This window comes from Mesoplodon mirus (assembly GCF_964341445.2).
Source record: "Mesoplodon mirus genome assembly, chromosome: 3".
In the NCBI taxonomy this organism is placed as follows: domain Eukaryota; kingdom Metazoa; phylum Chordata; class Mammalia; order Artiodactyla; family Ziphiidae; genus Mesoplodon; species Mesoplodon mirus.
This window is the reverse complement of record NC_138978.1, coordinates 142,060,221-142,087,523: the sequence shown is the minus strand read 5'-3', so window position 1 is coordinate 142,087,523 and position 27,303 is coordinate 142,060,221. Positions and strand designations below refer to the sequence as shown.

At 38.0% G+C, this 27,303-nt stretch overlaps 1 pseudogene across 1 annotated transcript in view; it reads right to left on the bottom strand.

Annotated features, from left to right (window-relative positions):
* Positions 1-211: 211 nt before the first annotated feature.
* Positions 212-27,303, bottom strand: part of LOC309799283 — a 67,675-nt pseudogene continuing 40,583 nt past the window's right edge. The window contains exon 8 of the transcript in view: positions 212-1,253. The product of the transcript in view is annotated as an uncharacterized misc_RNA (transcript). The remainder of the gene's footprint in view (positions 1,254-27,303) is intronic.

The window sequence follows — 27,303 nt, the reverse complement described above, 5'->3', positions numbered from 1 at the left end:
TTGCGACTCACCTCCTGCTGTGCAGCCCGGTTCCTAAGAGGCTGTGGACTGGTACCCGTCCAAGGCCAAGGGGTGGGGAACCCCTGACCTACACACTCAAAAGCAGACAGTTGACCTTTGATTAAGCCCATTTTCCTGTGGAGTGAGCCATAAGGGGCTCCAAGACACAGTTTGGTTTCAATGTTTCAGTGTTCACAGCCAGAGGGCAAACTCAGAATGTCTCCTCCTCTTGCAAAAACTGAACCACGGATGAGAAGTCTTTTTTTTTTGAGTAGCCCTTCACGCACAACATCCCTGCAGATCTGATGGGCTTGACTGCCCAGAAGGACTGGGCTCTTCGTGCTGGTAGCAGAGCCTCATGCTAATCCCAGATCCTTAGCCATGAGTGTTGCTCCGAATCCACCCTGATAGTAATTAGCCGAGGGAACTCCATCCATCACCCCAGGTACAGGATTATAAGTGTCACTTGACCAACATTGTCCTGAGCTCGTATTTAGGATTTTAGCCAAGAGTTTTGGGTCAAACCCTAACCTGAGTCCCAGATTCATAGCTTCAGCAGTTCCAATCCTACTAATAGCTAACAGCAAGTTTTTGCAGATCTTCAAAGCCTGGCCAGTCCCAACAGCTCCACGATGCACCACATGGGAGCCCATGCACCACAGCAGCTCAACCCCTCCCATCCTAAGTGTGAGGTGGCCAGATCGAGCCATTCCCACACTACCAGAAACAGGGGCATCCGTGAAAACCGCTCCCATTTTCTCAACTTCTTTGGCCAATTCTCTGAAAACCATAGGATCAACAGTACTGGAATCCATTAATAGTGAGTCTTTCTTCACTTTTTTTCGAATTCCATTTGCTCCACAATAAGCTTCTAGTGCATTGATGCATTGTAATAATTCTGTCACCTTTTTCGGCTACATCCCCTGCAGAAGACACTACCGGGTTCATCTGCATCTAGAAGCTCTTTGCATGAATCAGGGAACACATCAACAACAGTGAGTGGCTAGCCACGTTTCATGAGCTCTTTTGCCACTGGACTCCCCACGTTGCCTACTCCAATGAATCCAACTGGAGTCTTGGAAGCTACTGACCTAGAACACAGTGCTGCAAGGCTGGCCACCACTAGCTGCTGCAGACGACTCCCTGTACCGGAAGCTGGAGGTGGCTCCACGGAGACGGAAGGAGGCTGCCACGCTGCCCGCGCCCCTCCTTCCCACGGTGACCTCCTCGACTCCCGGCTCACCCACTGGCTGCTATAGGGTGCATGATGCGGAAGGCTGGCTCGGCTGTGGCGATTCTTAATACCTCTTTGGTACTAGGTTACACATACAATTTCACCTAGTGAGCGATTTAACAGAAGGAATTTTTTTCTACGGCATTTTTGTGGCACAGCAGATAGAAGCGAGGTCACTATTTCTTTGAAAAACTGAATTAAAAATTTATAGAAAGTCATGATTCATTCTATAAATATGCTGAGTCAAAGAAACGTGAAAATTGATGCGATGGAGGAAGAGCGCTAGACTTCCCTGATGCTCAACTGGCACCTTTCTTCTGGTGTCAGAACATGGTTGTGTAACTCCTTTAATCCCAGTGGATTTTCCAAAAATTCCAGAATCTTCAGATTTTGGTAGCCCCTGTTTACTGCCTTTGCCCCCCCATGCCAAACCCCACCCCACCCCGCACACATTTATTTTTGACCAGTTGTCCTCCGGGGTGTTTTTCTTTATATAGTTATTGCAGCAGTTTGTTAGACTACTGACCCCCAGGGCAAATGCCCCTCCCCCCCGTTTTCTCACCCTGTGTAGTTTTGTTCACCTTGACCTGGGCTTGGTCACGTGACTTGCTTTGGCCCAGTGGCATATCAAGAGCTGAAGCTTGGAGAGTACTCGTGCTTTAGGGCTTGTCCTCATGGAAACCTGACATGTTAGGAAGCCTGGCTAACCTAGTGGAGACTAGGCACAGGCCACAGCCAGCATCAATGGCCAGACATGTGAAAGCAACCAGCCCCAGTCCAGCAACCAAATGATGGCAGCCTCAGTAGTCACCTCAGGTGAAAGCAAGATAGATCCACCCAGGAGATCCCAGCCCATTCTGCTGATTCACAAATTGTGAGGAGATAAAGTGCCTGCTGTTTTAAACCACCAAGCTTAGGAGTAGTTCATCACACAGGAAGAGATATAACTATCTTCACTGTTGGATTATCTTCCCATTTTATACCATGTTTCCCCTTAAATGACTGTTCCTTTATCCAAGATTCTAGAAAAGAAATAACAACTGATGAGGCTGATAGAGCCTTAACATTTTTTATAAGTTTTGTAAACTCTTAAAATAACTAGGTTAATAAAATCAATATTTATTTGATCACAAAATTATTTTCTTCAGTTGCCTTAAGAAGTAATGCAGAATTGTACTAAGTTTATACATTTGGAGGCTCTAAAAATGTGTTATTCCTTGGATTCAAGTCCTAGTGTACTTTATGTGGGCATTCACGTTTGCAAAATGATTCCAGGAAAGTTGCGATTTCATTTTACAACTTTGGCCTAAGGAGTCTTATGATATTTTACCTGAGAAAAAGAACACATTAATTCCACTTTCAGCTATTAATCCCATGGCTTCCTGTATTTTCTAAATTCCCTATCAGTGAAGAAGACTATGTATAGCGTACAAGACTGTCATGATTAGGAGGAAGGCAGTACAGAAAGAGCCCGTCAAATTAGGCATTGCCCAGTCATGTCAGTATACTAACGTGGCGAGCCACAGGCAGCTTGAAGCCTGGAAAAAAGACAGATACAATGTAATGATTATCCTAAGGATCCGGATAATGATTCCTATGATTTTGTTTTAAATATTAATGGCAGAGGATTCTGGGGAAATGGTGGTGGCTACAGAGAGGATTTTTATCCCTGAATATACCACCCCTCCCCTAAATACACAACCCCCCACCCCCACAAAGAAGAAAGAAAAGCATCTAGAATAGCAAGATCAAAAACCCACAGACAACATCTACAACAAGGTGTCCACATGAACTGCAACATACAGCCAGGTAGGAACAAATCAACAACAGGAAAAAGACCTACATATGTGTATCCCAAGGTGTGTGGGAGGAAGACGAGGGAAGGACTCTCTCTCTCTTTCAGGAGAGCCAAAGGTTACTATGGTTCAAGAACTCAGTGAGATTGAAAAACTCACTGAGAACAGCGGCAGAAACCGGGAGTGAATGTTGCAGGCTCCACTTTGCAGCTGAGTGCAAGAACTTTGAAATGTTCTGAGGATGCCAAGTGTTCTGGGGTCTGTGAAACCTTGACACCTATCAAACCAAAGCACCATTCCAGAACAAATCCCCATACTCAACAAGGACAGGAAAGAGGAGGCCTGGGTAAATGGGCATAGGAGGGCCGAGGAGGAAGATTTTAGAAATTTTAAGGTCATTTTTTAAAATTATGTTGTGGGGCTTCCCTGGTGGCGCAGTGGTTGAGAGTCCACCTGCCGATGTAGGGGATATGGGTTCGTGCCCCGGTCTGGGAAGATCCCACATGCCGCGGAGCGGCTGGGTCCTTGCGCCATGGCCGCTGAGCCTGCGCATCCGGAGCCTGTGCTCCGCAACGGGAGAGGTCACAGCAGTGAGAAGCCCGCGTACCGCAAAAAATAAATAAATAAATAAATAAATAAATAAATAAATAAATAAATAAATAAATAAAATTATGTTGTGAAAATAATAGAAGATAGTGAGTCCTGGAGTTCTGAAGCTAGAAATTATATTCTGATCTATGTTTCCCTCCTAAAGTGGAAACTTATTTCATTTAAAAATGAGTGACAGAAGAGTATTCCATTCACATCCTGCAGAAAATCAGTGAGAAAAAAAGAAAAAAGAAGGGTGAAAAGAAAGTTCCAGCAAATCCTGAAAACGTGACAGAAAGACACGTCCACAGAACAAATGAAATTTATTGCCTGATATTGCGGAAAAAGTAAAAGAAATTTTCAAAGGAATAGAAACTGGTTTTAAGAAAAACATAAAAGAAATTAGAAAAATTCAGAAATGAAGTGATTGGAGAATAGCAAGATTTGAAAAGGTGAAAAATTCAGTAAGTAATTTGTTTAAAAAAATCATGTCTCGAGAGAAGGTTAAACTAGAAGGAACACAAGTTTGAATAAACACAGTGGATAATGTCTCCTTGGAGAAACAGCTGATTTCAAATCCAGCATAACAAACGAACAAGATGTTCCTGTTACATCTTGTCATACAAGACAGCTGGGAAGACTTCAAAGACTACTGTGGTTGTGTGGAAAGGACTCAGGAGCCAACTTGAACAGGATCCGTGAACCTAAGAGGGGACAATCTCTGCATCGATATTTATAACAACCTCACTGAAAACAACAACAAAGAAAGAAAATACCTCATTAGTCATCTTTGGAAGAGTCAACCTTTCTCTCTCTTGTTTTTTCTTTTTTTGTAAAACTGGTAAATAAAATAAAAGAAACATTTATTCTTCCTTTCCTAATTAAACTGTAACTCAGGGCAACCAAGTAGTTGATGAAATAATGTTCTAGCTAGTAAATGAATAATCATCTAGTTAGTAGAATATCACCATTTGGTACCCTTAATAAATTAATGGATCTAGACATTGATCATTAATGGCTGCAACGTCACAGTCAGACAGACACTTTATTTTTTTTTTTTTTTGATAGACAGACACTTTATAGTTCCTTTTGGAATTCATCAATATTATCTATGAAGTAAACTTGACAAAAAAATCACACCTGAATTATGATAAATATATAAGCAGAAAGGGGATGCAATCAGCATAATCCAGACAGTTGGGAACCCTACTGGATGAATGCTTTGAATTCAAGGACAAATACTTGCAAGAAAAATGAGCAAATTGAGTTCTTTTAAACCTATACTTTAAAAGAAATTGTGTTTGGATCAGCAATCAAATAAATAATGGTTATTAAAATAAAAATACATTTATAGGACAATCAAGGAAACATGAACTGACTGGCTATTTGTTGATATTAAGGAATCATTATTATTTGCGGATGTGTGATAATGACATAGTTGAGCTTAAAAAGGGCAGTTCTTGCATTTTAGAAATATGTATACTGACGTTTGCACTGAGAAAAAGAAATCTGGGATTTGCTTTAAAATTGCTGGGGATGATGGTGGTAGTAGTAAGAGAGGGTGTAGAGAAAATCTACTGGCCTGAAATGGACATTTGATGAGAACAATTGAGGAAAGTTTCTTCTTTCTTTTTACTTCTGTAGATGTTTGAAATTTTCCATACTAAAACATGTTTTATAAATGTAGATGGCTTGCAATGTGCTCTTCTGAGCTCTCAGAAGGCAAAAAGCCATTCTTAAATTAGGAGCTTTCTTCTCTAGCCAAGAATTCTAATGATAATTTTGTCCCAACTGGCCAGTGCACTCAGATTGCTCTGAGATCTGTTGGTGGAAAAAAAAATCAGCACAAACAATAAAGAGGCTCTTTAGTCTTAGAAGAAAACAACAAAGAGTAAAGGCTGCTGCTAGGTCTAGGGCAGTAGTGTAGTATCAGTATAAGACAAAATATCAGTTTCTTCCAAAATCCACTTGTTACTACTGTGTATACTTTTGCAGCAAAATATCTTTTCTACATTGTCAGCATTAAAGTAAATTTACTATTTAGGTAGCATTTAAATTATCATATACTCAAAGCCTAGAAAGAATCCCCTAGGCTGAAATGACATTAAATCTTATTTTGGCCATTGTAGTGTATTCTCCAGTCCTACTTGCTTTGTCTATAACTGTCCTGAAAAGGTGTGAGGAGATCTGCCAATATTAATGCCAGGATTCAAAATGAGTTCTTTGTAGCTTGCTTCCTTCAGGATCTTCTGCCCTCAGACCCATGTATTTACTTAATGCCTCAGATTATTGTATATGTCACATCTTTCCAACTAGAAGACAAGCTCCTTTAAGGGCAGTGACTAGTCTCATCAACATCCAATTTACTCCAACACCAGTGCTTTCAAAATGTGTGTTGCTTAGTATATGTCTGACCGTAAGAAGTTACAGAAACAATTCTACTCTAACTAAATAATAATGATACTGCTGCTACTATTTCTACTACTGCTGCTAATAAAATGTATGAAATAGAGTATAAATGGGAAAATAAAGATCACACTGGAAATCCCAGACTATAAAATGAATGATCCCAAAGCCACTGGCCAATCCATCGACTGTAAAGAGTTACTTGTGAATTGGTCAACATTTAAATGCATAATTGAGAGAAGGGTTAAAACAAATTTTATTACCAAAAAACACAATTTTTATACCTACAATTTTTGAGCTCAACTAACCTGTAGTTTTAACAGAAATAGAGGAGATTCAAAGTATTCATTCAGTTTCCTAAGTGATCCATTCCCTATCTTTCCTTATGAAACAATCAGTTATAACTCTAATAATTTGTCAAGGATTCACCAATCTCTACTTCCTTTATTTTCCAAGGTTTGGTATCATTACAAAATCAAGTCCTTTGGCGGAATTTAATAGTTTCAAAATCCCTCATCAATATTATTCACTGGGATAAAATAATATGAAAATTTAACAAACACTGACTATGTGCTGAGAAATGATCCTTCAGTGATTCACTCAAGGTGGAGACTAGCATTCAGGCTACACCTGAGGTAGAATTTGAATTCCAAAGTGGACCTTTAAACCACAGCTCATCTTCTCTTTTTAAAACCATCAGAAATAAGCCTGTTGCCTGACCTTTGAGATTCGCAAAGAGACCATATTTAGATCTTTTGTCTCTTTTAACTTCCCTAGTCCCCTTCTCTACTTTCAGAATAATGATTCCCAGATAAGTACAATGAGTTCAAACAGTGTGGTTAAAGGGGTAATTAGTCTGCTCTGCAGCCAACTTACTCACAGAATAAATAAATTGGCTTTCACAGTTGTTAGTTTCTTCCTGGGCTTTGTTTAGAGGGGTCTCAGCTCAAGCAAGCAGCCTGAAATAACTCTGTGGAAATCTAATGGCATATATGTAAAATATGTCTATGAAACCTTTTATTCAATCTTAGGTGCATAATTTTACTACTTCTTTAGGCCTGGAAAAGGATATTCAGCTACAAAAGGACGGAAAAGAAAATGTGTATAATACCTCATGCCCTCCTCACTCCCTAGAAACTTATTTTACCCGTTTCATCAGAAAATGATGTATACTTTAAGAAACATTTTTAAAATTATTTGATCAAATATTTAAGTGCACTAAGTCTCTGTATTTATTAAAGCAAATATAGTTACCTTTCTGTCCCTTTCTAAAAAAAAGCAAAAGATACAGTTCTTTTTTCTTAAGACTCAGGGTTTATGGATATTAATTATTACACTATATTGACACCCAGACATGTTTATAGGAGGCTTTTGAGACATACAGAGCTATTTATTCCCATACCAAATGGCACTTCTTTTTCCTCTGCCTTCTGCTTGTATTTTTTCTGTTGCGATTATATCCTACTGAGGCTGCTGCATGTCTTTGTTTGAGGTTCTAAAGGTAAGACTGTATAGTCTCCTTTTTACAGAATAATAATGGGTTTTATGACTGTTTGCCTTCAGAAGCCTCTTTTTCCACTCATTCTCATTTCATATCTATGGTGAGGTGTCGAAAACAGATAAGTTAGTTCTGAACTGGTGATATATAAATCAATTATTATTTGATTCATATTCAAAGCAGCTCCTCCTAAAATAGCGGCCTTCCTGCCTGTGGGATGTAGTCTAACCTACTGCCTGGATCTACACCCACCAACATCCATATTTTGTCTATTGTTACCTTGGACACTTGTAGGAACTGAGTTTCTGTTTCTATAGTGTCCATTGACAGACAAATGAATAAAGAAAATATGGCACATACGTAGAATGGAATGTTATTCAGCCTTAAAAAATAAGGGAATCTTGCCATTTGCAACAACTTGGATGAACCTTGAGGGCATTATGCTAAGTGAAATACGTCAGAGAGAGAAAGACAAACACTGCATAATCTCACTTTTACGTGTAATCTAAAAACGCTGCTCTCACAGAAACTGAGTAGAATGGTGGCCGTCAAGGGCTGGGGAGTGGAGGAAATGGGGAGTTGTTGGTCAAAGGGTATAACCTTCCAGTTATAAGATGAATAAATCCTGGGAGTCTGATGTACAGCATGGTGACTTTAGTTAACAACACTCTATTGCATACTCAAAAGTTTCTGAGATAGTAGATCTTACATGTTCTCATCGCACACACACACACACACACAAAAGGTAATTAATTGTGTAAGGTCATGGATGTGTTAACTAACCTTATTGTGGCAATCACTTTGCAATATATATCAAATGTATCAAATTATGATGTTGTACACCTTAAACTTATACAGTGTTATATGTCAATTACATCTCAATAAAACTGGAAAGAAGAAAAAGATTCACATGGAGAAGGGTGAGGCTGGTAGAAAAAAGCCACTGCCTTGAGCAGTACCGAGGTGGGCGGAAAGCCATGGGCCTCTATTAGCACTGCTGGGAAGGCTCTGTTCCCACGTGTGGGGAGGGGGTAGGACAGCACAGCTGTGATCCTTATTGCAGACCCTAGGCAGCCTCAGGCAACTTTTCAAAGTTGGATGCTGAAAACCAATACATGAAATTATAAGGAAGAATTACATAAATGCCTTTATTCTACTTCTGGTCCTCTTGGCAACTTTTTTCATCTAAAAGCTGTGTCCTGCAGTTCTCAAAGCAGGAACATTAACATGGATCAGAAGTTTCCAAACTTTTCATCATCAACCCCTACACCAAAAGAAAAGTTGAAATTTTATGACCCCTAGTATATGAAGTATCTTGTGTGTTTTTAATATTTATCAAGAGAACATTTAACAGTTACCTACTATGTGCCAAGAGAAAATAAAAATAAGACACAGACTTTCAATGCAGACTTTGTTCCGGTATTATTCTTCATTTTGACTTCAGTATAAGAACTATTGAGCTATTTGCTGTCCCAGTAAGGGGATAAGCAGACGATTACAGAATCCTGTGATCTCTTCCCAAGTTTGCAACTATAGGGTTGGTCCTAGAATTGCTCAATAACTTTGTATTTTGATTTAAGGGGAAACTAAAAGACCTTCCTGTCCCAAAGTAACTCTGCTTTGTGGAGACTGGAGGTGCCCTGCAATTGACTCAAGATACTGTTTATTTGTTTAAACAGTTCAATGAGTAGTTTCGATTTAACAAGTGAGCATAAATTTTCACAACAGTACCTACCCCATGACATAGCTCAGACGAAAACTCTGAGGGAAAGGAAAACTATATGGGCAAAAAGTCCAGGTTCCATCCACTGTACATGGGATATTGATAGGCTTGTAAAACTTACAGAGGTACCTGGAGGTACCCAGGAGCCCTGGGTATTCAGTATACAGATCAGCAAAGGATGGTGGAAAATAAGACGACACCAGGTCAGGGGACAAATTAAGCAGGTGAAGCTGGTCCTTTATACTCTTTTCCCTTCTGATACACCACTGCTCTGTCATGTCCAGAATATGTTCTGTATCCTCGGTAGACCTACACACACACACACACACACACACACACACACACACGTGTAGCACACAAATATGCACGCATGCATGCATGTACACATACATGGAGTCCCCAGTCTTCTCAGTTAAAATTCAGCTTGTAGTAACTAAAGAAAATTTATAATGCTCTATATTTTATAGATTTTAAAAATACTTGCACTTTAAGAGAAAACTTTTCATGTCTGAAAATCCCTTCTCACGAAGGAAGTTATTTCTGATATTGGAGGTTGACAGTTTCACAGAGAAAACTTCAGGAGCACAGAGATATGCCTGACCCTCTCCACACGCACCATCTGGGGAGAATGCACCAACACAGAGGCTCAACCCCTCTGCTAAGTCAAAATCAGGTATACCAACATCATTAATTCACAGAGAATACCCTACCTCATGTTAGGTGTTCATATGTATTTTATTTGTTGAAGAGAGGAAGAAGATATAAAGGAGGGAATCATCCGAAATTACAGAGGACAGCATTTAAGTCAGTATAGGTATTTAAATTTATGGTAAAATTAAATGATAATTTGAAATTATATGTGGAGTTTTATTTACTAAAGAATATTTTGGAAAGTTCAACTCCTATTTTCACTTATATTTTCAGAGAAGGTATTTGGTCCAAATGCAGAATACCTTCAATTATTGTTCTTTTATTGCAAGCAAAAAAGGATTTATACTTCTTTTCATGAAATATGGTTGTTTGACAACAGAAGGATAAATATTTTATATTTTTAGAAACAACAGTCAGGCTACTGATATTCTTAATTAGTTTAAATAAATCTGAATGCTTCTTTATCATCTACTCTTTAGCTTGTACCTGAGGAGTTGAATACCTCCGGGAAGAATCCTGCTCCAGACCCGTAAATATGCAGTTCACGGAGCCCACCACCAGAGGGCAATAAAGAAGTCAAATCTTGAAACCATGGAGTGAAGATAGTGGGAGTTTAAATAAAAGCAACATTTCACAGTATGCTTTTCTGACCAACGTTATATCTAATAACTTAATGGATTGTATGTACATGGATTCTGAAAAGTCAGCAGCACACTTCACTGGTCAATTTCTATGATAAGGGGAACATAATTGGAGTGTAGAAAAACAGTATACTTACATCGTAAAATTCCACCCCTACAGAATCTACTACTCACTATTGAAAAATGGTAAGAAGAATAGCTTTCTGTGTCTCAGTCACCAGTTAACATTTTCAAGAGTAGAATTTATCTTCCTATGATGCTCAAATACACAGGAAAAATGCATATCTAGGACAATGGATAAACTCTATATGACATGTGAAAATAATTATTCAAATGGAAAAAGTAAAAGATCTACAAGGAACAGTTTTATATGCATTAGTGTGGATATATACATAAAGAGGCTCTAAGAAACATAAAAATCACTTCCAGGAAGTAATTTTAGGTAGAAGAGAATTAACATGGATGAGGAAGAAAAGAGAGTTGGTTTTAAGGTAGTTTCATTTACTTGTTTTTTTGTGTTTATTTATTTGTTTTATTTATTTCGTCTTTGGAATATAAGGAAACAGTGGCTTTCACATCCGTATCCCAGTGGAACAAAGGGACCGAGGTCTATACTGGAGCCCAGCCATTGTTTGACTATCTTGTAATAATACTGGTGAAATACAGCCAAATCATTTGAACTACAAGCATCCTCTCTGACAATAATCTTAAGACATCAACATTATAAATTAAAGAAAGGAAAGAGAGAATACTGTTTTCTTTAGAGAGAAAATACAGATTCTGGATCAAATCAATAATGTCAGCAAACCTCATGGGTATAAAATATTCTGCTGCCTATCATTTAGATCATGCCTCTAGAAGAGGGAAACTGGGTGATAATTTCCCCAGATTTTATATTTAATTCAAATATTTTAGGTAAGAGGCATCTCTAGTAAAGCACTGTATCATTGATTTTTTCCAATAGGATAGCTCACAGGAGTTCCTCTTTCCTTCTCAAATACATATGGGGAAATGGAACTGGGTGTGCGTTAGAGGAACTATCTAAATAGAGCATAGTAATCAACAGTTTGTTTTTTAAAAATAGAAATTTCTATTTAAATTGTTTCCAGAGACAGAAACACACAGAGACAATTCCATGTGACAACACTGGAAGAGACCAGAGTGATGCAGCTGCAAATCAAAAAATGCCAACACCAGTGATTGATGGCCACCACCAGAATCTGGTTAAGACAAAGAAGGATCCTCCCCTCGAGGCGTCAGAAAGAACATGGCCCTCTCAACACTCTGAGTTTGATCTTCTGGCCTCTAGAGCTGTGATAAAATAAATTTCCGTTCTTTTAAGCTAACAAGTTTGTGGTATCTTGTTATGGTAGCCCTAGAGATAACAGTATTTGATTCCTGAGATGGCAACTGTATTCTGACTATGTAATGACTATTCCAAGATGATCAACAGACACAAAGATAAAGAAAGGCAAAACTGAGACTAAGCCCAGTTCTTTTTATTCCCAGAATAATAAATGATTTTTAAATTAATTTAGATCTCTTTGTCTAACCCCTCTGCTTTTCAAAAGACTATGTGTGACCAATCAAGTATTAATATGCTATACTTTCCTTTTAATTCATCTCAAATTATTTCTAATTCCCCTTATGAGTTCTTACCTGACCCATGAATTATTTAGGAATATATTGTTGAATTTCCATTTGTGATTTTCAACAAATTTCTTTCTGTTAACGATTTCTTATTGCATTCTGTTGTCATCTGAGAGCACTCTTTGTATTGTTTATATCCTTTAAAATGTACTGAAATTTGTTTTATGGCCTAGCATATAGTATATCCATGTGCATTTGAAAAGAATGTATATTCTGATGCTGTTGGGTGGAATGTTTTATAGATGGCTGTTAGGTCTAGTTGATTGATAATGTTGTGCAAGTTTTCTTTCATTTTCTTGTTGATTTTCTGTCTGTTCTGCTATTGAAAGAAAGGTACTAAAGTATCCAACTATTACTGTAGAACTGTCTGTTTCTCTTTTCCGTTGTGTTGCTTTTGCTTCATTGTATTTTGAAGTTCTGTTGTTAGGTGCATATAAGTTTCTAATTATTATACATTCTAGATGGTATAATCATTTTATCAGTTTAAAATATCTTTGTCTCTAGTAAAAATTTTCATCTTAAAATATATTTTTTCTGATATTTTCTTAGCCACTCCAGTTTTGTTGTTGTTGTCTTGTTTTGTTTTGTTGTTGCTGTTATGGTATATCTATTCCAACCCTTTTACACTTCACCTATATATTTTCTTGACTCTAAAGTGGGTCACTTTCTTGTTGATGTTATATACATATATAACTGTATATTACATTCAAAAATTACATATATAATAACAAACTATGGCAGACTTTGAACTGGACCTTTTATTTTTTTCGGTACGCGGGCCTCTCACTGTTGTGGGCTCTCCCGTTGCAGAGCATAGGCTCCGGACACGCAGGCTCAGCGGCCATGGCTCATGGGCCTAGCCGCTCCGCGGCATGTGGGATCTTCCCAAACCGGGGCACGAACCCGTGTCCTCTGCATCGGCAGGCGGACTCTCAACCACTGCGCCACCAGGGAAGCCCTGAACTTCACCTTTAAATGAGTATGATTTAGACAGTAGAGCTTCCCTACCAAATGCAAATAACTCACTTGAACTCTCTTTTTTTGTAAAGGACAGACCCATTCTTCCAAGGGGAATTCTTGAACTCATTAGATATGTGATATTCATTATAATTAGTTGCATTTAACACCACAGAAAGGACTTGATCAAAGGCTATTTTACTCTTTTCTTCCTCACTGGATGATTAGCTAGGTCCATTTTTATTTTTTTTTTTTTTTTCTTTTTGCGGTATGCGGGCCTCTCACTGTTGTGGCCTCTCCCGTTGCGGAGCACAGGCTCCGGATGCGCAGGCCCAGCGGCCACGGCTCACGGGCCCAGCCGCTCCGCGGCACATGGGATCCTCCCAGACCGGGGCACGAACCCGTATCCCCTGCATCGGCAGGCGGACTCTCAACCACTGCGCCACCAGGGAGGCCCTAGGTCCATTTTTAAATGAAAGATATACTCTAGATATTTCAATGTAGGGCATCTCTTCCTTTCAAATCTCAGAAAGAAAGGTGTGCTTCAGTTTCCCTGCAGAAAGCTCTAGTATCTTGCCCCACTTTTGAAAGAGGAACGAATCCTTCTTTCTCTATTCTTCTTTGTCTTCTTCCCTTCAGCAGCAATGAGCCTCTTTATCATTTTTGTCAGCCCAAAGAATAATTTTTCTCTTTCCAGGCCATTCAAAAATTGTACACTACAAAGTAAACGGAAAGAGCTTTATTTATAAATATAAAACAGCTATGGCATTAGTTCTTAAAGAGTATAAAATTTTGATCCCTCATTCCAACAAAAAGTCTTGTTAGCATTTAGGGTTCAATGAGAGGCAATCAACAAAAATGTTTTGGTGACTCATTTGACATCTTTACTAATAGGTTTGAATTCATACTGGTGAATATCAGACATATTTGTGTTAGGCAATTAAAATTAAATTATATCTAGATGTCTTTTAAATTACCATATTAACATTAACAAGTAATCTTAGAACTCATCTTGAAAGTAAAAGGTACTTTTATACTTTATAATGAAAAAATCAATAAAATGTGCCTTTATGCAGAGAAAATGTAACTATAATACCAATTAATGTTAACTGGTCACTTTTTTATTGAAGTAGAGTTGACATTATGTTAGTTTCAAGTGTTCAACATAGTGATCCAACCTCTAAATACATTTGAATTGGTCACCATGATAAGTCTAGTAACCATATATCACCATACAAAATTATTACAGTATTATTGACTATATTCCTTATGCGGTAGATTGCATCCCCAAGACATTTATTTTATAACTGGAAATTTGTACCACTTAATCCCCTTCACCTATTTCTCTCAGTCCCCTATCCCCCTTCCCCTCTAGTAATCACCAGTTTGTTCTCTGTATCTACAAGTTTGTTTCTGTTTTCTTTTCTTTGCTTTATTGTTTTAGATTTCACATATAAGTGAAATCGTACAGTATTTGTTCTTCTCTGTCTGACTCATTTCACTTAGCACACCTAGTACTCTAGGTCAATCCATGTTGTTGCAAGTGAAGATATTTCATTCTTTTTTAGGACTAAGTAATATTTCATTATATATGTGTGTATATATACACCACATCTTCTTTATCCATTCATCTATTTATGGAGACTAGTTTCTTCCATATCTTGGCTATTATAAGTAATGCTCCAATGAACAGAGGGGTGCATACATCCTTTCTTATTAGTGTTTTTGTTTTCTTTGGATAGATACTCAGAAGTTGAATTGTTTCATCATATGGTAATTCTATTTTTAACATTTGGGGGAACCTCTGTACTGTTTTCCATAGTGGCTGCACCAATTTACATTCCCACTAACAGTGCACAAGGGTTCCCTTTTTTTTTTTTTTTTTTTTTTTCCTTTTTGCTATATGCGGGCCTCTCACTGTTGTGGCCTCTCCCGTTGCGGAGCACAGGCTCCGGACGCGCAGGCCCAGCGGCCATGGCCCACGGGCCCAGCCGCTCCGCGGCATATGGGATCCTCCCAGACCGGGGCACGAACCCGCATCCCCTGCATCGGCAGGCGGACTCCCAACCACTGCGCCACCAGGGAGGCCCCAGGGTTCCCTTTTTGATGATGGCCATTCGGACATGTGTAAGGTGATATCTCACTGTGGTTTTGATTTGCATTTCCCAGATGATTAGTGATATTGAGCATCTTTCCATGTGTCTTTTGGTCATTTGTATGTATTCCCAAAGCGATGTAACCCCGATCAAAATACCAATGGTATTTTTCACAGAATTAGAACAAATAATCCTAAAATTTGTATAGAATCATCCAAACAAGCAAACAAAAAACCTCCAATAACCAAAGCTATATTGAGAAAGAAAAACAAAGCTGGTGGTATGACATGCACTGATCTCAGACTATACTACAAAGCTGTAGTAATCAAAACACTATGATATTAGCATAACAACAGACACATAGGTCAGTGGAATAGAATAGAGAGCCCAGAAATAAACCCACAGTTATGTGATCAATTAATCTACAACAAAGGAGGCAAGAACATACAATGAAATAAAGACAATAAATGGTGTTAGGAAAATTGGACAACTACTTGCAAAAGAGTGAAACTGAATTATTTCCTTACACTATACATAAACATAAATTTAAAATGGATTGAAGACTCACATTTAAGACCTGAAACCATAAAACCCCTAGGAAAAATACATTGACATCGATCTTAGCAATATTTTTGGGGGGTCTATCACCTCAGGCATGGCCAACAGAAGTAAAATTAAACAAGTGTGATTATATCAAACTGAAAACCTTTTGCAGAGAGGAGAAAACCATCACAAAATGAAAAGGTAACTTACTGAATGAAAGATTTTTTCAAATGATATATCTGATAAGGAGTTAATAGCCAAATTATCTAAAGAAATCATACAATTTAATATCAAAACCCCCCAGATATTCCAATTTAAAAATGGGCAGAGAACCCGAACTGGTTACTTTTTAAAGTGTTTGATACAGTACTTAGATGCATTCTTTTTTCATTAGCCTTGAATATCAATACTCTTAACATCTCCGTTTATAAATGAAGAAATTAAGGAATGGAGAGATAAATGACTTGTCTAAGGTACAAAGCTTATTACAAAAAAGATTATACTAAACCAGACCTCTGATTCAGATTCCTATACTTTAATCATTATGGCTTACTGCAGAAGATTAGAGACAGAATTTGACATTGAAAGCTTAGATTCCAGTTTTTAATGAGACTTCTTCACCATGCCTTTATGTCTAAGGGAAAAAATTCTGGTCTGTACTGCCATTAATGATAATACTGCTTTAGAGAAATGTTCTGGAGGGAAAGGATATTATTCAAATTTATTTTTAAAGTTTTTTTTTGGTTTGACTTTGTTTCTTAATTTTCTCATGCTAGGATGGGAGGGCAAACCAAACCTAAACTAACAGTACCGACTATATGTGTGTGCGTGTGAGTGTGCCTGTACTTATAAGTATGAAAATACAACTTACAAGAAAAGGCAAGGCCAGAATCTATAAGGCTATCTTATCTTAGATGCAAGAGAAAGCAATTAAATGAAAAGATAGTTGTGTAGATACTAGGCTGTTCAAGTAGAGCAAAGGAGAAATGGTAGTGGCTAAGATGGTGGCAATGAAGATGAAGAGAAACATTATATATGTGACGAGAGAGAGAGAGAGAGAGAGAGAGAGAGAGAGAGAGAGAGAGAGAGATGAGATTCCAGAGAACCTAATGATGCAGTCTATGCAGAAAGTGAAGAAAAGGAAGGAATTGAGGATCATTCCCAGGTTTTTGCATTGAGTTACTTTTTGTGTGAATCATGGCACCATTCACTGAGGAAGAAAAGATTTGCAGGATGGGACAGTTTGGAAGAAGGAATAATTGAAGTTTCATTTTAGACATGTTAGTTGTAGAGACGTCAAGCAGTGTTCCTCATATTTCTCCAGTGAAAAGAATCACCTGGGGATCTTATTGCACATATGGATTATCACCTTTTCTGCTAGAACTTCTGGTTTGGTAGTCTGAGTTGAACACAAAGTACTGGATTTTCTCACACTGCAGAAGAAAAAAAACACACTGAAGGAGGTGGGAAAGAGCTAACCTAAGTAACTTTGGAAAACAGTATTTTAATATACTGTAATTAACCATGCACAATATATACTGAAAAGCTAAAGACAAAAAGAAATGTACACAAATATTGAACTTGTTAGTAAATTTATTTTTCACACGTGTACAGGTTAATGATTTTTAAATATTTTATGTGTATTCCAGAATTGAGCAAATGACTAAATAGACTGCAAATAATGAGAATCAGGTTTCTAATTGTTAAAGAGTGACAAATAAGGAAAGGGTAAGGGAGGCTAGAATAAACCCTGTGGTGTTGGATTGGAATCAAGGTATCAATTTGAATTCATATATCAATTTGAAGTTATGTATATATGTAGATAGACAGATGATAGATAAGGTGTGTGTGTGCACACGTGTGTGTGTATACACACACACCCAGATAGATAATATGAAAATAGAGATACTTGTATATTTTTATGTATTCGTATATATATTTTTAGCTCTCTCTGCTGAAAACACAATGAGGTAGCTTGGATAGTGATAAATCCACCTCATACCAAGATTCTGGTTTCTGAATACCATTATTAATGCAAGGAACAAGAACTCCATGGAGAAATGACTGATTCAAGGCTGAGACAGAGGAAAGTAAAAGATGGGTCTGGAGCATGTTGTGGTGTCAGAAAGTAAGATATTACTCCAAAAATTGTATGGCCATGTAGGAAAAATATAGGAGACAGCTGGAAGGAGTACCAGTGACCAAATATGGAACACTCTGAGAAACAAAACTATTAATGATAGTAATAAATTTTAACCCGTAGAATAAAATAAATATCCACAAGTTCACACTGATGTATGTATATATATAAACAAATAACCAGATAAATACACAAATGAACGAGAAGAACAGCTCTTTCTTATACTCAAATTATAGTTAATAAATGTAGAGGGAATGATGGGAATAGAAAATGAACAATCATCAAACACCACAGTAACTGGTGGAGTCAAAAATTATTGATGGATGCTAAAATTAGTATGGGAAAATTAAACAAGAAGCAGAATATTTGAACAATCTCAAATAATTACAAAGGGAAAAATAGTGATTTTGCAGCTATCATTATAACTAAGTCATCAAAGTTAGCATCCCCAGTAGTGAGACATACAGGTTTGTTTGTACCTCTAATATGTACTTAAAATGCCATAATATCTCTCCTGAAGTGTTCTTGTCAAGAAATTCATATCCTCAGTCTAACCATGAGAAAATATCAAACAAACCCTATTTGAGAAAAATTCTACAAAATGACTGCATAAGATTTTCCATTAGTTCAAGGTCATAACAGACAAAAAAAGACTGAGGAACTATCCTAGATTAGAGAAGAATGGGGAGATATGACAAGCAAATGCAATAAGGGATCCTAGATTTGAATCTGGACCACAAGACAATAGGCAATATTTGAATACGAGTCTATAAATCATTAGTAGCATTGTGACAATGTAAACTTTCTGCTTTCAATAATTAGACTCTAGTAATATAAAATGTTAACATTTGGGGAAGCTGAGTAAAGGGTATATGGGAACTCATACTGCTATGTTTGAAGTTTTTTGATAAATAAGATTTGATAACACAGTTTTATAAAAACTTAGTTTGGACATTTCTGAACCTCTTTTTTGTTTCCTTATGGAAGAAAGTTGCTTGTTTAGGGATAATACTAATTCAATGGGGGTAAGATTTACACAGGACCAACCCTAACATTCATAGTGTGTGGCACAGGAAACAACTTTGAAGGGCCATTTCAAGGAACAATATACTTAAGTGTATACAATGAGTAAAATGGATGAACTACACAAATTAATGAGTTGAAAAACCATAGAATCATAGAATTTTCTCACTGTAAAGGCTCTTACTTTCATAACTTTTCATAACTTTTCAGTTCCTATGGGTAAATACCAAAGAGCATGATTACTAGATCACTGTATGGTAAAGGTACGTTTATTTTGTAAGCAACTGCCAAGTATCCCGCTAGCCACAAATGAGAATTCCAATTGTTCTGCATTATCACCAACTTCGGTATTTCAGTTTTGGGATTTTAGCCATTTAAATAGGTGTGTAGTGGTATCTCATTATTGTTCTAATTCAAAATTCACTGATGACATGGAATGTGTAGCATCTTTTCATATGCTTATTTGCCATGTGTCTATCTTCTTTGTTTAACCATAGTAGTTTTGTTGTTTTTTTTAACCAAGGCCTGCTAACTCTTGTCCTCCTGTGTCTATTGATGTTGTCTTTTTTCTTTCTTTCTTCTTTTCTTGAACTTTTGATCCTTTAGTCTTTTTCCTGGTTATGTCCAATTATTTTTTACACTAAAATTGGGCTTAACTTATTTAGGAAACTATAAAGATACCTCCACATTCTGCATGTTGTTATCTTTCTCTTGAAAAGATTTACTTTGGCCCATGGCAGACAGTTACTATAGGGACTGGTAACCTTAGTCCATTCTCAGTTTGAGCTCATTCAAAGACGTTTTTCAGTCTGTGTGAAGGTTGGTCTATTTCTGTCTTGTCCTTCCTCTATGGGTGTTGCCCTTTGGGATTACCATGTGAATGTTTGGATTCTCCCTATTCCCAACTACCCTTGTATTTGTTAGGCTTTAAAGGTAATGGTTCCCGCAGCCCTGTGAGACTAAAGATACACTTAGCTTGTCATTCCATTAGTTGTTGCCTTTAGCTTGAGCTGTTGCCCATTGGCTTCTGTGGTTACAGTCTTTTGAACTCTTTGGCTTTTCAGCTCCTAGGCTGTATGAGCTGAATCAGCAAATGCCCCAAGGACAAAAGCTGCACCAAGTGTCAAGCTTGCGTCTGTGTTTCCCTTCTCTCCACAACTTGGCCCACATGTCTTGGTGTCTCTCTAACATTCAGATGCCAGCGAACAGATGTTTTCTTACTTTATCCAGCTTTTCTAAAATTTCTTTAGACTTCACCTGATCTTATGTTATTATTGAACTATCATCTCAATTACCCCTAGGAAGAAAATTTACAATTTTATGTTTTATTTTTTTATTTTCTATATTACCTCAGTTTCTGTAGAGACCTTTTACCTCACTGTTCGGTCTAGTTCCTGTGTTAGCAGTAAGATGGAGATAAGGTGGAGGCTAAGAATACTGGGGGGAAATCACTGATGAATGATATGTCTCGTTCTTTTTGTTTTTTCCTCTCCTTATTTATTACTCTGGCAGCCTACACCTGCCTTTCTTCATTTGACCCAGTTGCCCAAATAAGAAACCCACTCTGGTAAAGACCTGACTTTACTCTCATCAATGTCTGCATGTTAGGATTAGCTAGATGTTGAACACCATGCCAGAGTTCTTTGTGTGAGACTTTTGCAGACTTTTGTTAGCCCTTTAGTTTGCCTCTTGCAAACGCTGCTCAGATTGTTGAGGTTTTCTAAGATTCTGTAGGTCAAACCTCTCTACCTGCATACCAGATGAGCCCTTCTCTCTTTCCTGACTTCACTTGTGGGAGGTTAGCCCTCGGTTCTTCTTTTTCCCCATCCAATCATAATTGTTCATGAATTCCAAAAGGCCCTCAAAATATCTGTTGTCCCTTTCTCTCTTCTCTTTTTTATCAACACTGTTAAATATTAACCATATATTTGCATACCTCTTTCTTACTTACAGTGGAATATTGGAAGGCTTGATCATTAAGTGTGAGCCCCACCAAACTAGGACTCATACAACACTCTCCTCCAGGCCAAAACTTTTGATATCCACTGGGTTTTTTTTATACTATCTTATATGTATCTAAATTTGTAATGATTTAGTTAATTCCTGAGTTACGTGACAATAAGAAATCAGTCAAATTAGCACTACAGAAGTGCAGCTTAGACCTAGGGACCAGAACCAAGGACCACAAAAACCTGTGAACCAGTAAGTTTCACTTGTACTTCATGTTTAACAACTGCTGAGGGTGAATGGGAAGTGAGGGAAAAAGAGTTTAACTTCATATCACAGAAACTTGCACTAAAATGAAGAGGAAAATGACCCAGTTCCTGGTTCAAGTCACTGTAATCTGCTTCAATAAATAATAACAGCACACAAGGAAAACAAACACTATATGATAGGAACAATGGATAATTAATTACCAGATCAGGGAGGACAGATTACACTTGCTATGGGATTTCATTAAAGAAGGATTCCAAAAAGTACTGGCTTCTTCTGAGAAGACTTCTCAGAACAGGTAGCATTTAAACTGAGTCTTGAACAAGTATATAGAGGGTAGGGAACAGGCCTTCCGGGCAGGGAACAGGCACAGTGTCAGGAATGGCACAAAGGCCTTATGGAATAGGGGACAAAACTGGCTGAACACAGGAGTGCTACGTGTTGGGGAATATGGGGGAAGGCTGGCTGAGGTTGGTTAAATGAAACATAATTAGATGGAAGAGAAAGTAGGTGAAAAGACACATGGAAGACTGTGGAAAGCCCCTGAAGATGGAGGTCAGCATAATAATATGAAGAACTCAATGGTACTTTGACACTGCATGAACGTCTAGGTTTAAAAAATCAGGAAAACACAATAAAAGAATAAACTACTGATATAATGATATGTAACCAGAGGCCAGATACCAAAGAATACACACTGTGTGTTTCCACGTATGTCATATATGGTGATAGATAGAGGTCAGCTTAGGTGTTGCCCTGGGAGAGTATGGAACAGAAAGAAGTAACAGAGAACCGTGTAGGCTGTTAGAAATATTTTATAATATCTTGATCTGGTGTTGGATACATGGGTGCATAGAGATGTAAAAATTCAGTTATTAGCAATGCAGTTAACCTACTAGAGTTTTTTTTAATGTATGCGTACATTAAAAAAAAACTCTAGTAGGTTAATTAGGCTGTCAGTTGTATGAAGTAAATTTTGGTCAAGGAATAGCCAAGGTAGTAATGCAGTAATAAGTTATAAATGTACTCACTGTGCTCTAGAATGTCACAATTGGAATACAAGAAATATGTGTAAGAAAAAAGACAAGTATTGAATACTGATGGTTGGATGAGCTGAATAAGTTAGATCGCTCTACTTTCAATTTAAGAACTTGGCCAGTGTTTGGATACCTTTGAACAAAGAAAAAAAAAGAAATACAATTTTTATTACGCATATGCTATGTATCAATCCCTGACTTATATTTTGACACATATAAACATGGGAAATATTGCACCTTGTAACTGAGACAATGAAGATGAGTGAGGTAGCTGGTTTTGACACTAGAGGCTGAGAAAACCATCAGCTCATAATCGGAAGAAGTCTGAAGTCGGAGGAAAAGAATCAAGAGGAAATAGTGGTTAAGTGCCAGGAGCTTCTGGAAACTACATCAGAGATGAAGACTCCAGGATTGTTGAGCTTTCTAAGAGTCCCAATAACTCAGGTAAAAACAGAGGGCTTAAAACTGAATCCTGGGGATATATGGATGCATATAGCTGATTCACTTTGTTATACAGCAGAAACTAACACCACACTGTAAAGCAATTATACTCCAATAAAGATGTAAAACAAAAACAAAAAAACTGACTCCTTCAAAGTAACAATTGTTAGGACAAACAGTAAAGAATTATAAGAAAAATAATCACATGCCTGTCCCAACAGAGAAATATCCTAAGCTCCATCTCACCATTTCTCCGATTGGCCTTTCACAAAATACAGTCCCATCAGCTGAATATAGGTTTGTCAAGTAACTGTGAGTAAGACTGAATTAAACAAAAATAAATCAATTCCTTCCTCCAAAACTTTTCAGAGTATGTAATGTAACAAAGTGAAACTTGAATTTCAGGTCGGGATGTAGAGTACGGCTCTTCCCAAATGCTTCTGTCTTGTAACTACATTAACATCATCTAAAACCAGTGTTCTGCAGGACAGAGATTGTGAAACGCTGCTCTCATCATGTAAGATATCAAGTCCTTCTGAAAATCCATTCTTCCTTCTGCCCTTTCTCGTGTTGTCCCTGTCACCTGGAATGTCTGTCCTAAGCTCCACCTGCCAAAACCCTACCCATTTTTAGGATCCAAGAGATAATAAAAGGCTTACATTACTGAAAGGCAGAGAAAGAAATCCCTTCCTAGGGATCTACATTTCCTTCCTAGGGAAAAGAAAAATTGTAAAGTATACCACAGTGACCTTAAGTCTATGAATGTAACTATGTTGTGTTACTTTGAGTTCTGTAAAAGTCAATGTGCTACAATATACATGGATATGAATGTTTGATCTCTTACAAGTAGAACTTGCTGATAACTTTCATCATGAGCGAGGTTAATGATTAAGGGAGCCATTGTATTTGGCTCAGCCCTTATAACTAGGGAATATTAAAATTGGAAAGGTCCCTAGATATTAGCAAATCTATCCACCTCATATTCTAAGTAAGGAAACTGAGACCTTCATAGATTGGATATTTATATTAACAAAGGAAAAGGATATAAGATTGGCAGCAGACCTACCTTTTAGATTAAGAATTTTGAGATTTTTATAGACTACTAGGACATTATGTCCACTGATATTGAGACAATGTGTTTCTTAGTCATCATTTTCTATTGCACTGACCAAGCGAGGTGGCAGTCAGTAGTTGTACAAAGGGAAAAAGAGAACTTTAGGAACTCCCAATTTATATACGCAGGGAAATTCATCATTCATGTTATTTAAGCTAACTGGATGCAGTTTATCAGCTACACTGAGGAATGCTGAAGTGAAGTGTCTATACAATTAACATGTTAGTTTGTGTCATGACCTCCCTGTTGTTCAAGTGAGTTAATGGTTAGCACTCAACCAGGCACTTAAGAGTCCATTATAAATCTGGATGAAACATTTATTTGTGGAATCTTTATTCTTCTTTGGTGCCCTTAGGCAGAATTAGCCCCCTTATGTTTTGATAAATTCAAGTATTAGACAGGGCTAAGGTTTCACAAGTTCTTTGGCCTAAACATGGGGGTAAGGGAGACCAATGAGCTGGAGTACTTCTAGATTTAAGAATGGTCAGATTGAGGAAGAAGAGTCTTATGCCAGAGGTGAAAGAAGACTGAGTATAATTACCTATTTTTAAAAATTCTAACCCTTTTCAATGTTCTAAAGTGATCAGGAAGTACATGGGTATGCTAGGAAGTAAGGGAGTCAAGCAACAATATTCTCTAAGAGTTTGTGGATGGCAGTGAAGAGGAAAGGAAGATAGAGACAATCCTAGAAAAGGTTTTGGTTGGCCATAATAATGAAGTCAGAAGGAGAAGAAGAAGAAGAAGAAGAAGAATGACACACGCAATGGGAAAGAGAAATCAAGAATAGAGAAGCAAAAGGGAGAGTAGAAAAATGAGACAAATTTGGAGAAGGAAATGAGGCAGAAAACTGGGTGAAAGAAGGAAGCACTGATGGTAGACCACTTGACACTCAAACATTAACACGATGCACATTTAAGGTGTGTCATCCATGGCCATGGTGATTACCCTCAAATAGTTTACAGTACATGTTTCAGAGACATTTATAAATTGAAAATGCCATTAAAATAGGTGCCAGGGTATAAGTATTCATGGAATTGTATGGGAGAATAAAAAGTCCCCTGTCAAAGAGCCTTCTGAGACATCGGAAAAAAAGGAAAAACCTAAAAAGCATAAGACTCTTCCTATTTTCATTTCCAATGATACATCCCAATCTTGATGATCAATCAGCGATTTAAATATCAACTATAAACACAGTATTTTATGAGCTGCTATGCAGTATACTATACTAGAGCAATAGAACAGAGAGGACCTCAAACCCTCTGTTCCCTCAAATTGAAAGGCACGCTTCCTGACCCCTCCAGACCACTACTGGACACAGGGGACACACACTAAGGACCCCAACCAGCAGTCACCTGCTTTGTGATTACTTTCATGACACACCCTCACTAACACCACTGACTTTCCTGCTCCTACGGGACATGACATATATTTCCTATTTTAACACATATCACAGTGCATTATGATTGCAGGTAGATGTTCTAACAACGTGAAAGAGAATGATGACTTTTTTTCTCTTTACATCTCGTTATTTCCCTACTCATAATATTTCTTGAAGAGAAACCATAAAAATATAAACAAACACAAAAAACAGATAATATACAAAACGTGTGCTTTGCACCTTAACACAAACTTAAGTAAAATTAGTTCTGACAGTATCCGGCATGACAAACTTCCATGGTACAAATGAGAATGGACCAAGGTTTGAGCAGGTACAGGAGACAATCCAGGCATGAACAACACCAAGGAAAGGTAGACAGGAAGTAACATGGTGTGTAGGAAATCACAAGACCAGTCTGATGGGAAGAGACTTAAACAAGACTGAAACTCACTTTCTAAACCTCCTTCTCCAACTGGACAATTCGTAAGACACAGGTGCACCAAAGTGGCCCAATATTCAATCCCTTTAATGGCGAGGAACAGTTTAAAATTTTATAAATTTAGTTTGCCCAAAAGCAACTATCGAATGTTGGCAGGACACAATGAAGGCTTACCTTTGTTAACATAGTTAAGTCTCTCTCTCTCACAACCAGCCCACTTGGATCCACGTTCCTTAGCACACCCGAAGCACTTACACAGCATTGATGAGCTTTACACAACTGGAAGGTCACATCTTTATTTCTTATTGCAGGAACACAACATCTGGAAACTTTATTTCTATCGGAAGCTAAAGCAAAATTACTGTAAAATGAGTCATTTAAACCATACATTTTATCACCGTTAAAAAGCATCTGCTCTGTGCGAAGGATTAGAAATGACTCCTGTCCTTAAAGCCTCATTAAGGACGAAGATCTATAAACTCAAAATTTCAATCACATGAGATAAAGAACCATAACCTTTAAGCACAGAAGTGCCTATGGAGGCCAAAAGTTATATCTAAGTGACGGCTTCATGATAACCCTGAAGTACAGCCTAGAAAGATGAGGCTATGCAGAGTTGGAGTAGGAGGTGCATTAACTGCAGAGGAAACATCTGTGAAAAGACACTCGAGCCTGACACCTGCTGGGCACTGTAAATACTGCAGGTGGGGATGACTAAAGACCAGGGGTCCAAGTGTGAGAAGAGACAGAAATAAAAATAGAGATGTTGGCCCAAGCAAGCCTGGGAGAGAGCATGGCTTGTATCCCACAGGTGATGAGGCCTGGGGCTACCACTGGCTGAGTAAGGGTGCCTCCGCTGATTAGAAAAAGGCTCCCCGCTGCTGAAGGACCAATTAGACAAAGGGAGTGATCACAAAAAGCTCCCCTTCCTCAGGGCCAAAGAGCCCCAGGAGGCTTGGCAAACCACAGTTCAGATTACAGGCCTCTGTGCAGAGCACATGCTGGGCGGCTAGTATGCACTAACTCTGTGTGAGCAAGCCATCAGCAGCATTATTTTAGGCATATCTTGTCATGTTAGAAGATCACTCAACCCGAGTAGGCAGATGAACTTAGAGGAACTGAGACCAGGGGCCGCGAAAACCACCCAGGAGTTTCTACCATAGTCGGGGAAAAAGGTAATGTGGATGAAGAAGCAAATTTAGGAGGAGGCCAAAATTTACAAGCTAGACCCACTGGATGAAAGTCATAAAGAAAGTTCAGTGAAGGAATTCTGAAGAGAATGGGCTCTGCATTTTTCTGACAATCAATGTTATTTGGTATTAGGCAAAATTAAGTACAGTGGCTTTTAAGGTCCCTTCCAGCTCTAATTTCTTTTGATTTCTAACTTATTACTCTGGTTAAGTAAAGTCCCTTCAGAGGTACAGAACAGTTCCTACACCTGAATGGGATGCAAAGAATAATCTGACTTCTCTTCACCAGGGGATGAGTTGAACTGTCCTTGCAGAAGAGGTAACACGTGGTGAGAACCCCAGATCCTAGAAAAGGGCCAGGCACACAATAAGTATTCAGCTTTTTGAAAACAAATGAACAATCATTTCCTCTCCTACATCTTCACACCCTTTCTCTGCTGGCTGCTTTCTTTCAGCTTATAAACTTCCTCAATATACCCACTTAAAAAGCCCTCAGACCTATGATTCTTTGGATCTTCTTGTGGGTAACCTAAGTCTCTCCCAT